The sequence below is a fragment of the Lactuca virosa genome, chromosome 5, assembly GCF_052849685.1.
Source record: "Lactuca virosa cultivar CGN04683 chromosome 5, Lactuca_virosa_CGN04683_v6, whole genome shotgun sequence".
Lineage (NCBI taxonomy): Eukaryota > Viridiplantae > Streptophyta > Magnoliopsida > Asterales > Asteraceae > Lactuca > Lactuca virosa.
In genome coordinates, this window is record NC_136430.1 from 437,392,776 (window position 1) to 437,404,721 (window position 11,946).

The following is an 11,946-nucleotide window of genomic DNA, read 5'->3' on the forward strand; positions in this document are numbered from 1 at the left end:
TTGCCTAAGAATAAAATCTAGTTGGTAAGATATTTAGGAGGAGTGTTGACTTATCCTTTGAACAAGGACACAAGCAACCTCCTCATACCTTCATAGTACAACCCCTAGTCTCTATTCACCCATACCTAGTCAATCATTGTCCTTTTCCCACTCTTTTTCAGCCATAATGTTGAACAAAAGCTGGAGATATCCTCCCCTTTCCTCCCACTTTATTCACTCTTTCTTAAGAAGAACAAACACCTCTCTTCCACTTTCTCTCTCTGAAAATTCGAGATTCAAAGGCTGGTCTTGGGTTTTTCCTCCACATTTGGTAAGTATCTTCCTCCCACACTTAGATATTCTACTAGCTTTCATCCAAATCATAGATTGCTTACACAAATATCGTCATATTTGTGTTAGATCTTCAAATCTTCAAGCACCTCCCAAGTGTTCTTGAGTTGAGCACTTCTTTTCTCCATCATCCATCTACTGAAATCACTCAAGGTGAGTTCATACCCCTATCTTTTCATGTTTTTCTTAAGTTTTAAGGGGGGGGGGGGGGAATACAAGTTAAAACACCAAGAACTCAACTAAACTCATTTAACAGCCTTCATCAGAAAAGTTCAACTCCATTCACGGACTGTTTTGGTCAACTTAAACATTTTAGGTTTCAAAACTGTATTAGGTGCAAATAGTTCAGGTTCATACCTTTAAAATGACTACTTGCACATCACCATACGATTTTTCTACGATTTATGGTGATTTTTACAAAACTGCCTATCATTTCAAAAACGAATTCGGACCAGTCTGTGAATATGAACATTTTAACACAAGTTAAAGACTTCCAAAAATCATAATAAAAATTATGAACAAACTAGACACATTTTATGAACTCTCAGAATTTACGGATTCAGTTTTCGACTTCGTATGATTTTTCTATGATTTTTCTAAAACAGTGCAGAACGGTTAAAAACTAGTTAACAACTTATAACTTTCATAACACTTTGTATTATGTTGAGCAAAGTGTATAAAAATAAGTTCTAAATATTGAATGTATTTTCTTGTTAGTTTATCATCATAAACTGAAATTTAGTCATTCATGATAAGGTTTACTCATTCATTTCGAATACTTATAATAAACTTCAATAAGCATAGTTTATGGATTTTTACTACTGAAAAAGGTTTTACTGTCAAAACAAATGGGTTTTTCATATCTTTACGTAATAAACTATAATAGTAATAGTTTAAGGATTTCATATCACTAATTTATTCAGAAAAGGTGATTTTACTTCCTTCATGGAAGAGGTTTTAATATCAAACTGTGTGTAAACTAGTTAACTTAGGATGTGAGGCAATTCTCTCCCCGTACGTTCGAGTACGGGATCCCAATTCCTGTAAGTTATAACCAAAGTCTCTTGTAGGGAGAGCGTGATAATTGTGTATAGATCTATATTGGGTTTGACACCCCACACCTTGCTGCTAGCTACAGTGGGACCTGCATGTCTACGGGTGACAAGAGTCATAGTATCTTAACGTCTGAAAAACGTTGTGCAGGTTATTTCTCGTCATAGTATGGTTATAGGGACTCACATAGGTAGTTAACAATCTTTTAAGTTTACATGGAAACTTCTAGTTTGAAAAGGGGTTTTACTTCTAAACTAAACGAGTTTATGCCGATTTAAAACTTTATATCTTTAAGTATGGAAAATACTTGTTTATTTCCGGTCCTGGGATTTAGGACCACATAACTTTTATAAGGAAAATATAGGATTTTCTTTGGAATCATATCTATGTTAAAACTATATTTCATATAGAATTGTTAGACTTCAGCTATAATTGCTAAGTGTATATGCTAGAGTTATATAAGAATCTAGTCATAATCGACTTAGAATTGGTGGGCCCGCCTTACTTCCTGTTCCTTGTTTGGTTGTGGACCTAGGGCAGACCCATTATATTCGACGGTTTATTTAACTTAAATTTTATATAACTTATATACACTGGGCGATTATAGAAGGAAATCTATGGGCCTTCCTAGGGTTCATTATCGCATAACATAGAAGCATTCATTTCACTTAATAAAGAAAATATTGGATTTTCTGGAAACATATTTTGTCGCTTTTACAAGGAAAACGGTTTCTTTCTCAAGCAAACTCTTATGAACTCACCAACTTAATTGTTGACACTTTTTCAAAACTACATGTATTCTCAGGAAATCAGTGAAACAGGAAAACCAACAGCATTTTGAGGATGGGACGATAAATCGTCAAACGTTTCATTTTGTCATCATAATGTAATTGATTTTGAAACATGTAAACTTATTCCATGGTGTAACCTTTTCAATTATATTTATGATGGTTGTATTTACTTTGAGCACTATTATATTCATTGTTGTGATACTATACATGAAGTCCTCCACCCCCAGACGTTTCCGCCATCCTTGGTTTGGGGGTGTGATACGCTCTCAGTCGGGCTGGGTCTTTACCATGAATGGATGAGCAATTACCTGGAAAAGTTCCAAGCATGAGACAGTAGCTGATTCGACTTGTGAATCAGAGTGCATAGCAGCGAGTGAAGCGACGAAGGAGGCGATATGGCTGAGGAACTTCATCGGAGACCTTGGAGTTGTACCAGCTATAAAAGAGTTTATGGAAATTTTCTGTGACAGCAATAGTGCGGTTGCCTTAGCCAAGGAACTGAGAGATCATGGCAGATCCAGACACATTGACAGAAAATACCACTTCATAAGACACAAGATAGAAGAAGGACTCCTCGTGGCAAAGAGGGTATCGTCAGAAGAGAACCCAGCAGATCCCCTCACGAAGGGACTGACCAGGGTTAGGCATTTGCATCATGCGAGGCGCATCGGGTTGAAGGACGATATTAGTTTTACAGATTAGATAGCTATTTATGGAACTTGTAAAATGTAAATTGACATTTGGTGTTTAAATAAAAGTTGTTGTTTATTTATAAGTAAGGTGTTGCTATCTTGTGTCAGTTATTTACTATTGTTTCAATTTTGCATGTTTTGACTTCCAGAATAATTACTTTATTCAAATTCTCCACAGTCGGTCATATGTTCGAAGTAGGTATGAATCAAGACTGTCATAAATTGGGCTTGTAGATGTCTAAGGTGGTTAGACATAGCAAAGAGTTGCTACAACATTCATGAGTGCTCATAAGTTATGAGTATTGGATTAAACCCATGCTCACTTGTATCACTTCATGGAATTTATCTCGAGTGATCGTGAGACGGTAATATCATATAAGTCTTCAAACCTAGAGATATGAGTTGTTGCCTATTAGTTGGTTGTGCATTTATTGCACGAAAACGCATCAGTAACTTGATGTTATAAAACGTGCCTTTGTGTATGATTCAGCAATTAGTAAAACAAGCATATGAGTCGAAGTTTATATGTTCCTTTTAGTCCTTGGAGGATTAAAAGCGATATATGGGCCCCTCGATGATTTTGTTTTGACCTATGTACCGGACCCGATCAGAACCAAACTGCTGGACAATAAGCACGACATTGTTCCATGTATTTGTCCGGCTGATATCTTGAAAGCAGAGGATTATATGATCACTTATCTTAAATGGCACTTCATAGTTCAATAGAGTTTAAAGAGCTACGATTGCTGGTCGGTTCCTGAAGTCATACTATAGTTATTAGACTTATCCAAGTAGGAGACTGTTGGATAAGGTGTCTAAGTCCGTAACTATATTCGGTATGTACTTGACCCGACCCGACATTGTCCATTTGGGTTGCACTTCACCGAAATAAAGAATAATATAAGTTATGATTTATTAATATATTATAAGTTGTAATATATTAATATGAAATCATATTATTTAATTAGTATTGATCAAGAATTAATTTAGAATTAATTTGGTGATCAAAAGGAACTAATTAAATATGGACTCTTATATATATTGAATGGGCCAAGTTCATTTAGGTTGGGCTACGCTTGCATGGATAGTCAATGGAGTTTTTAGCCCATGGATCCCATGGAAATGAAAGGTCATGGGTATTAGGGTTTACATGGATGTAACCCTAATCCTCCATACTATATAAAGAGGTATTTGGCACATGAAATGGCACTAGTGTGTGAGTTCAAAGTGTGGGCCGATTTCTACTTGGTGCATATTATTCTCTCAAGTCTTCCAAGGTGTTTTTGGTAATTTGTGATTCCACTTGAGGCATCCACATTATTGGTGCTAGGCTCTCAAGACTCCAAGCAATCAACCACAAGGAAAGGTATGTTATTCTACTGAAAGTTTTATAATACAAGTACCCCATAACATGCTAGTTAGGTTGAGAACCTTGGAATTCAAATTTGCATGAATATTAGAGAAAACATAGGTCCAAGGTTTTAGGGTTGCATGTACACCATAGGAGTGTTAGAATGCTCAAAACCCATCATTAAGTAGTATGAGATGCTTAATTCATTAGTTAGGTGAGGTTAGAATAAGAAAATGAAAATTTAGAATAATAATCATGTTAGGAAGTAAAGCGGATAACTAGCAAAACTATAAGCACACAAGACATGGTATTTATGTAGTTAGGTTAAGGTGACCTACGTCCACAGGCAAAAGGGAAGTATTATTTATGCCAGAGCTCTCAAACAGAGGTTACATGTAACGCCCCGTTTATTTAAATAAATTAGTAAATGTAATTCCCGGATTAATTTGTGAAGAATTTTGATAGTGGAGGGCTGTTTAGTAAATTATGGAGTTGATTTGAGAAGAATTTTAGAAGCGGGGGTATGTTCGGTAATTATTAGGACTTATGATGAAAGAAAATTATGGAATAAGGTGCAAAAGGATAAATATTGGGTTTAAATTGAAAAGATCCCATGGGGAGGGACCAGAACTGTAATTATGGGAAAGTTTCTATTTAGTCGGGGTATATAACTTGTGAAACCCTAACCCTAAGGCATGTGTTGCAGCCGCCAACCCCCCTAAGCATCGGTCGCCATTTCCCCACCCTCATCCTTCACCTCCGATCGTCGCTATCACCACAGAAGCCCCTCAACCGCCGATGACATCACCGAGTTCGACAACTCTCATCTCCGCTTGCTGCCTCATCCGCGAAGGCCACCATTCCGCCACCTGATGCCGCCTGTTATGTCGTGTATGGCCGGAGATGGCCTGTGACCGCCGCCCGCTTCAGATTTCGTCCCGCTGTCCTGCCGTCCGTCGTTGCTGCTGCCGTTGTGGCTTGGCATCGCCATCCTCTTCGCCTTCCCTCCTGTTCCGTCGTCAACTGCGATCTGCCACCACCACCATCCGATGACGTTGCTGCTGTAGTTCCGTTGAAGATGAAGTGTTTTCGACTCGAGAGTTGTATGCCCGTCTGTTGTGTTGCTACGTGTTGGAAGCAAAAAGGAAACCACCGCCACCACCGTGAGGTGGTGGCTGCCTTCGTGAAGCAGTTGTGGCCACCACCACGCCATCCGAGAACCTTGTTATCGCCGTCGTGGGCCACCAAGGGGTGGCCGGAGTTGCTTGCGACCTTATAGCGGGTGTGTGTGTGTGTGCATGTATCCTTGTTAGTGCGTGTTAGACTAGCCGGAAATCGCAAGGAAGCCACCGCCACCACCGTGAGGTGGTGGCTGCAGCCAAGCGCCAGCGCCGGCTACCACGGTGTGGCTGTGTCTGTGTGTTAGTTAGAGTGTGTGGGTTATTTTTGGATTAAAAGCCTTGTAATTGTAATTAGCATCGAATAATGAAAAATAATAATAACCACCACCGTAAGGTGGTGGCCGCCGCCGTGTGTCGCCCTTGACCACCACTACTGAGGTGGTAGTGGGTGGTGCCCCACTACCAAACCCTAATGGACTTAGCAAAACCCTAATGGGCTTAAAGATTAATTTTGGGCCTATTGGGCCATGTTTGGGTGGAAACCCTAATTAGGGTTTAGAAAACCCTAATTGTGAGCATTTGGGCCTTGGACTTATTGGGACCCACCTTTGGGCCATTGGGATTGGATTGTGTATTAAGCCCAAATTATTCCATATCATTTATCTAGTAGAGTAAAGGACTTAATGGATTAAGCCCTTAATGGGTTAAGTAAGAAACACTTAACCCTAATCGTCATTTTATGTGAAACCCTAATTTCACTTGGGCCTTGAGTTGGGCCTTTCCATTGGGCTTTGGTAATTGGTTTATTAATGGGCCATCCAAGAATAATCAATTGGACTAGAGTAATTAGTTGGGCTTTAGGGTAAGGCCCATATGATGGATTGGGCCCAATTTGGAAAATTGGGCCATAGTTTGGGCCTTAATGATTATATGATATTGGGCCTTAGAATAAGACCATGTATATGCTTGGGCCCAATTTGGAAAATTGGGCCATATGTTGGGCTTTGAGCCATAGTCGTACTTTGGGCCTTTGGATTGGGCATTGGGACTAAGTCAAGCTAAGTTAAGGGTAAAGTAGTCTTTTACCCCAAGCATGGAAATTATGGATATGTGATAGAACCCAATTATTAATTGGGTGTTATTTTGATATTGATAGATCGGGAATTTGTCATCGAGCAACTATGGTTTTATCAGCAGGACTTCAGCATGTGAGGTGAGTTTTCCTCCAGTAGGAACGGGTCTAAGGCACCAATGCCAGCCCGTTTATATATTGGTAGTATGTCGGGGTTAGCCCGATGCAGTCTATATGTTTCCGGACTTCGGTCCGATGTCGGGGTGGTCCCGAGAAGTAGTTATGTATGCTTGACATCTTTGTGATTCATGCATGTGTATGGTATGTGTTATATGCTCCGGACTTCGGTCCGATGCCGGGCAAGCCGATGCAGTGTATGTGATTATGTTATATGTTTATGTTCATGTTTATGTTATGTTCAGTTTATTCCGGACTTCGGTCCGATGCAGTGGGCGAGGCCCAAGTTATTCCAGACTTCGGTCCGATGCAGTGGGCGAGGCCCAAGTTATTCCGGACTTCGGTCCGATGCAGAGGGCGAGGCCCAAGTTATTCCGGACTTCAATCCGATGTAGCGGGCAAGGCCCTAGTTAGTTCCGGACTTCGGTCCGATGCAGAGGGAAAGACCCTAGTCAGTTCCGGACTTCGGTCCGATGCAGGGGCAAGGCCCTAGTCAGTTCCGGACTTCGGTCCGATGCAGTGGGCAAGGCCCAGTATGTGTTTTATCTAAAATTGTATGGTATGTGGTAATTTGGGGATTTGGGGGAGCTCACTAAGCTTTGTGCTTACGGTTTTCAGTTTTGGTTTCAGGTGCTTAATTTTTCAAAAGAGGAGCTCGGGAAGATTGCAGTGCACACACCATTTGTTCAGCCTGGGATGTTTATACTCTGATATACATGACAGTTGTTATATTATTCTGAGATACATTGTTGTGATTTTTCTATGACGTATGATGACTATGGTTTTATTACTGATTTAAAACGAAATTTTCAGACTGTATTTTTGGGATGTTTCATTACAAGTACAATTACACAAAGATTCGCCTATCACTCTAGAATTCAAGATACAAAATGACCTAGCATGTATCCCTATTTATACTTGAGGGATTAGACCTAAAACCCTATCGGTCCAAGCCCATTGGCCCATACACCCATGAAAGGTGTCAACTAATCACAATCCGTCATGCAACATCTTCTGTAACATTCATCCATGTCATACAACCCATGAGCATCATCAACACACATGATGGAGCACCTTGTGCCATAATGGAGCATCATGATGTACAAATGGCATATCATGAACACTAATGTCCCAATATCCATCATGGTGGCACAAAATGGTGTAATCCTTGAACAATACCAACTTTTGATCATCCCTGAACGATATTGAGCATCATAAAGGACTTCATATCAAACTTGGATCATCAAGGATCAAGATGGTCCAACTTGCGCCATGATGGCGCAATAGGAATATGGATGGCGCAAGTGGCATCTAGTGTGGCACAAGAACTTATAGGCTGGAGAAACATCACCATCTTGGCACAACAATAACATGCATGGCGCAACAAGGCCATGCTTGGCGCAACAACATACTTCATGGCGCAACATGAGTACCCTATAGCGCAAGAGAGATCCTCATGGCACAAGAGGGAGTAGCTTGGCGCAAGAAGGAGTGATCTTGGCGCAACAACATCATTCTTGGCCCAACCCTTCAACATATGGTGTAACAAGGTCCCCTTGTTGCTTTATATCACTCCCAAGTGCTCCAAACCTCATCCAGGTGCTCCAAACCCCCTTCTGTATGATCCGTTCCATTGGCACTTTATTCGTTCCTTTGTCAGACGATCCATTTCTTTCTCATATGATCCGTTCCTTTGGCACATGCTCCATGAACCCTAAGTGCTCCATTTAGTTCCAATTGCTCTGTATGCTCCATGAACATGATCCAAATGCTCGAGTCACATTTAACAATCTCCACCTTGAATTGAGCATCCTATGAACTCAACCTCGAACAAGAACTTCCTCTCCCTTCATGTCATTCGTCCCCGAAGGGACCTACCTCCTGCAAACATCAACCAAGTCCAAGCAAAGCTTGAACTTCTCCGTGGGCAACGACTTTGTCAACATATCTACTAGGTTGACCTTGGTATCAATATTCAGTATTGAAAACTTGTCTCTTTCAAGAATATCCCAAATGAAATCCATCATGTCATCAATGTGCTTTGTCTTCTCGTGATATACAGGGTTCTTAGAAAAACTCAAAGCACTTTGACCGTCACAATACAAGACATGCTTCTCCAACTTCAGATCAAGACTCTAAATAACCCCTTGCAACCATATCTCCTCCTTTATTCCTTCTGTCATGGACACGTACTCAGATTCAGTTGTAGACAAAGCAACGATATCATGTAACGTTGACTTCCAACTGATGGCACATCCGAACAAAGTGAATATGTAGCACGTCCGTGACCTGCGCTTCAACAAATCACCACCATAATTAGATTTAGCATATCCCACCAAGTCACTCTTCGTATTAGCTCTATACACCAAGCAAACATCTGTTGTTCCCTTCAAGTATCGCAAGATTCACTTTACATCCTCATAATGAGACTTCCTTGGATTGCTCATAAACCTATTAACTACACTAATTGCATGAGCTATATCAGGTCTGCTACATACCATAGCGTACATGAGACTTCCAATAACACTTAAGTATGGAATCCTTCTCATGTACTTCCTTTCTTCATTAGTAGTGAGTATAGTGTTTAGACCAAGGTTAAAGTGAGCCGCCAAAGGAGTTCCAACTGGCTTGGACTGATTACAATTGAAGGATTAAAAAACTTTCTCAATGTACTTCTGTTGAGAAATACATAACCACCCTGCTTTCTATCCCTTTTTATCTTTATTCCAAGTATCTTATTTTCTGCTCCCAAATCCTTCATTTCGAACTCATTCTTCAGGGTCGCCTTCAATTTTTTATTTATTCCAGTCATGTCCTTGGATGTTATGAGCATATCACCAACATATAACAACATGTATATGTAGGAATCTGGTGAAAATTCCTTTGAGTAAACACAATTGTCACACTGGTTCCGAGTGTAGCCATTCGAGATCATAAATGAATCAAATCTCTTGTACCATTGTCTTGGAGACCGCTTCAAACCATACATGGATTTCTTCAACAAACATACATGATCCTTCTTAGAATCAAGGAACCCTTCTGGCTGGGATATATAAATATTCTCTTCTAAATTTCCATGAAGAAATGCAGTTTTCACATCAAGTTGTTCAAGCTCCAGATCAAATGCACTCACCATTGCCAAAAGAACCCGAATTATCTTGTGCTTCATGACCGATGAGAACACCTCGTGATAATCAATTCCTCCTTTCTGAGAAAACCCTTTTGCCACCAACCTTGCCTTTAACCCAGATGGTTCAAATCTTGGTATCCCTTCCTTCTTCTTAAAGACCCATTTGCATCCCACTGGATTTGATACCTTTGGTAATGGAATAATATCCCATGTTTCATTCTTCTCTAAAGATTGTATTTCTTCATTCATGGCCATAAACCAGTCATCTGATTCTTTACTCACCACAACCTCTTTATACGATTGAGGCTCCTCGGTGTTAGTGTCTTCTCCAGTTGCTAAAGCAAAAGCAATGGAGTCAAGATCACCTGAATTCACACATCCCACATATCTATCAGGTTGTCGAATGACCCTCTTTAATCTTCTCTTTGCTATAGATTCAGACACATCATCTTTCCCGACATCAACACCACTGGACGAAGATCCCATGTATTGCTCTTGGGTTTCATCTTGTCTAGGTTGTTCACTACCGCCTTGCTCTTTGTCACTTATAACAACTATGTATGGAGTTTGAGTTGCAAACTCCACCTTATGGCTACCACCATGATCTTTGTTCCCTACTTGAATTGTATCACCTCCTCCCTGGTTACCCATGACAGATTCACCAAATGTCACATCTCTGCTCATTATAAATTTAGGAGTTCTTCCTTCTTCTGTACACCACAATCGATAACCTTTTACTCTTGTTGCATATCCGAGAAATATGCACTTCATTGCCCTTGGCTCCAGTTTATCATCATTCACATGAGCATATGCGGGGAATCCAAATATACGTAAACCAAAATAGTCAGAGGGTTTCCCGGACCATACCTCTCGAGGAGTCTTCAAGTCTATTGCAGATGATGATGATATGTTCACCAGATAGAAAGAAATGTTAACTTCTTATTCCCATAATTGCTTGGATAAGTTAGCAAATATATGCATGCACCTTGCACGCTGCATGAGTGTTTGGTTCATCCGTTTTGCCGCTCTATTTTGCTGTGGTGTGTGTCGTACAGTGCGGTGCCTCACTATACCTTCTGCCTTGCAGAAGTTATCAAATGGAACATTGTAGAACTCCAACCCATTGTCCGTCCTCAGAGTCTTGACCAGTTTTCCAATCCTTTTTTCAACCATGGTCTTCCACTCCTTGAACTTCCCAAACACCTCATCTTTGGTCTTCAGAAAGTACAACCAAACCTTCCTTGAATAATCATCAATGAACGTCACAAAGTATGAGCATCCTCCTTGATACTTCACAAGTGCAAGACCCCACAGATCTGAGTGAACATAAATCCTTGCTTGTGTGTTGACTGATACCAAACTTCACTTTGATATGCTTTCCCTTAACACAAGCTTCACAAAACTTTATCTTCCAAATAGCCTCTCCACAAAGCAGTCGTTGTTTACTTAGAACTGACATGCCCTTCTCACTCATGTGCCCCAGCATACGATGCCACAACTCTGTCTTATCATCACCTTTTATTCAAGGATTGGGAGATAGCCACCGTTCCCATAACCGTACTGCCTTCTAGGATATATATCCCTCCATGATTCATATTCCCTTTCATTATAACAAGAGAACATTTATTCACTTTGACCCATTCACCTTCACCAGCGTACATCATCTCATTCTTAGCCAAGAGAAATTAGTTTCTTCCAAAGTTTTGGAACATACCAACAATCTAACTTCCTGACCATGTCATCGTGCATCTTGATATGCACCGTGCCATTACCTTTGATATTGCTCACCTAATCATCACCCATCTTGATTGTGTCATCCCACTCTTTGAAAAGTCGAACCATTCACGATTATATGTAATGTGATAGGATGCTCCATAATCCAAGACCTAAGCATCAACAGAACTTGATGTACTCACAGTCAGTAAATCACCATCGTCCATTTCATCAGAACTTTCCTGAACCATAGCAACAGTCTTATTGTTGTTTGCTTCACTCTTGGACTTCCCATTTTGTAACACTCGTCTTTATAGGCTAAGCATTAGTATGATGATATAATAGTTAGGGTCAATAATTTTAACCTATTTTGAAGTAATAAATAGGAATTACTTGAATATTATGTGAATTATGTGATTTTATGAGCATTATACTCATTTATAAGTTACAATAATTAAGAATGAAAATAATCGTCAAAAGTAAAATAATAGATAAACCCAATATCTATGAATAAAG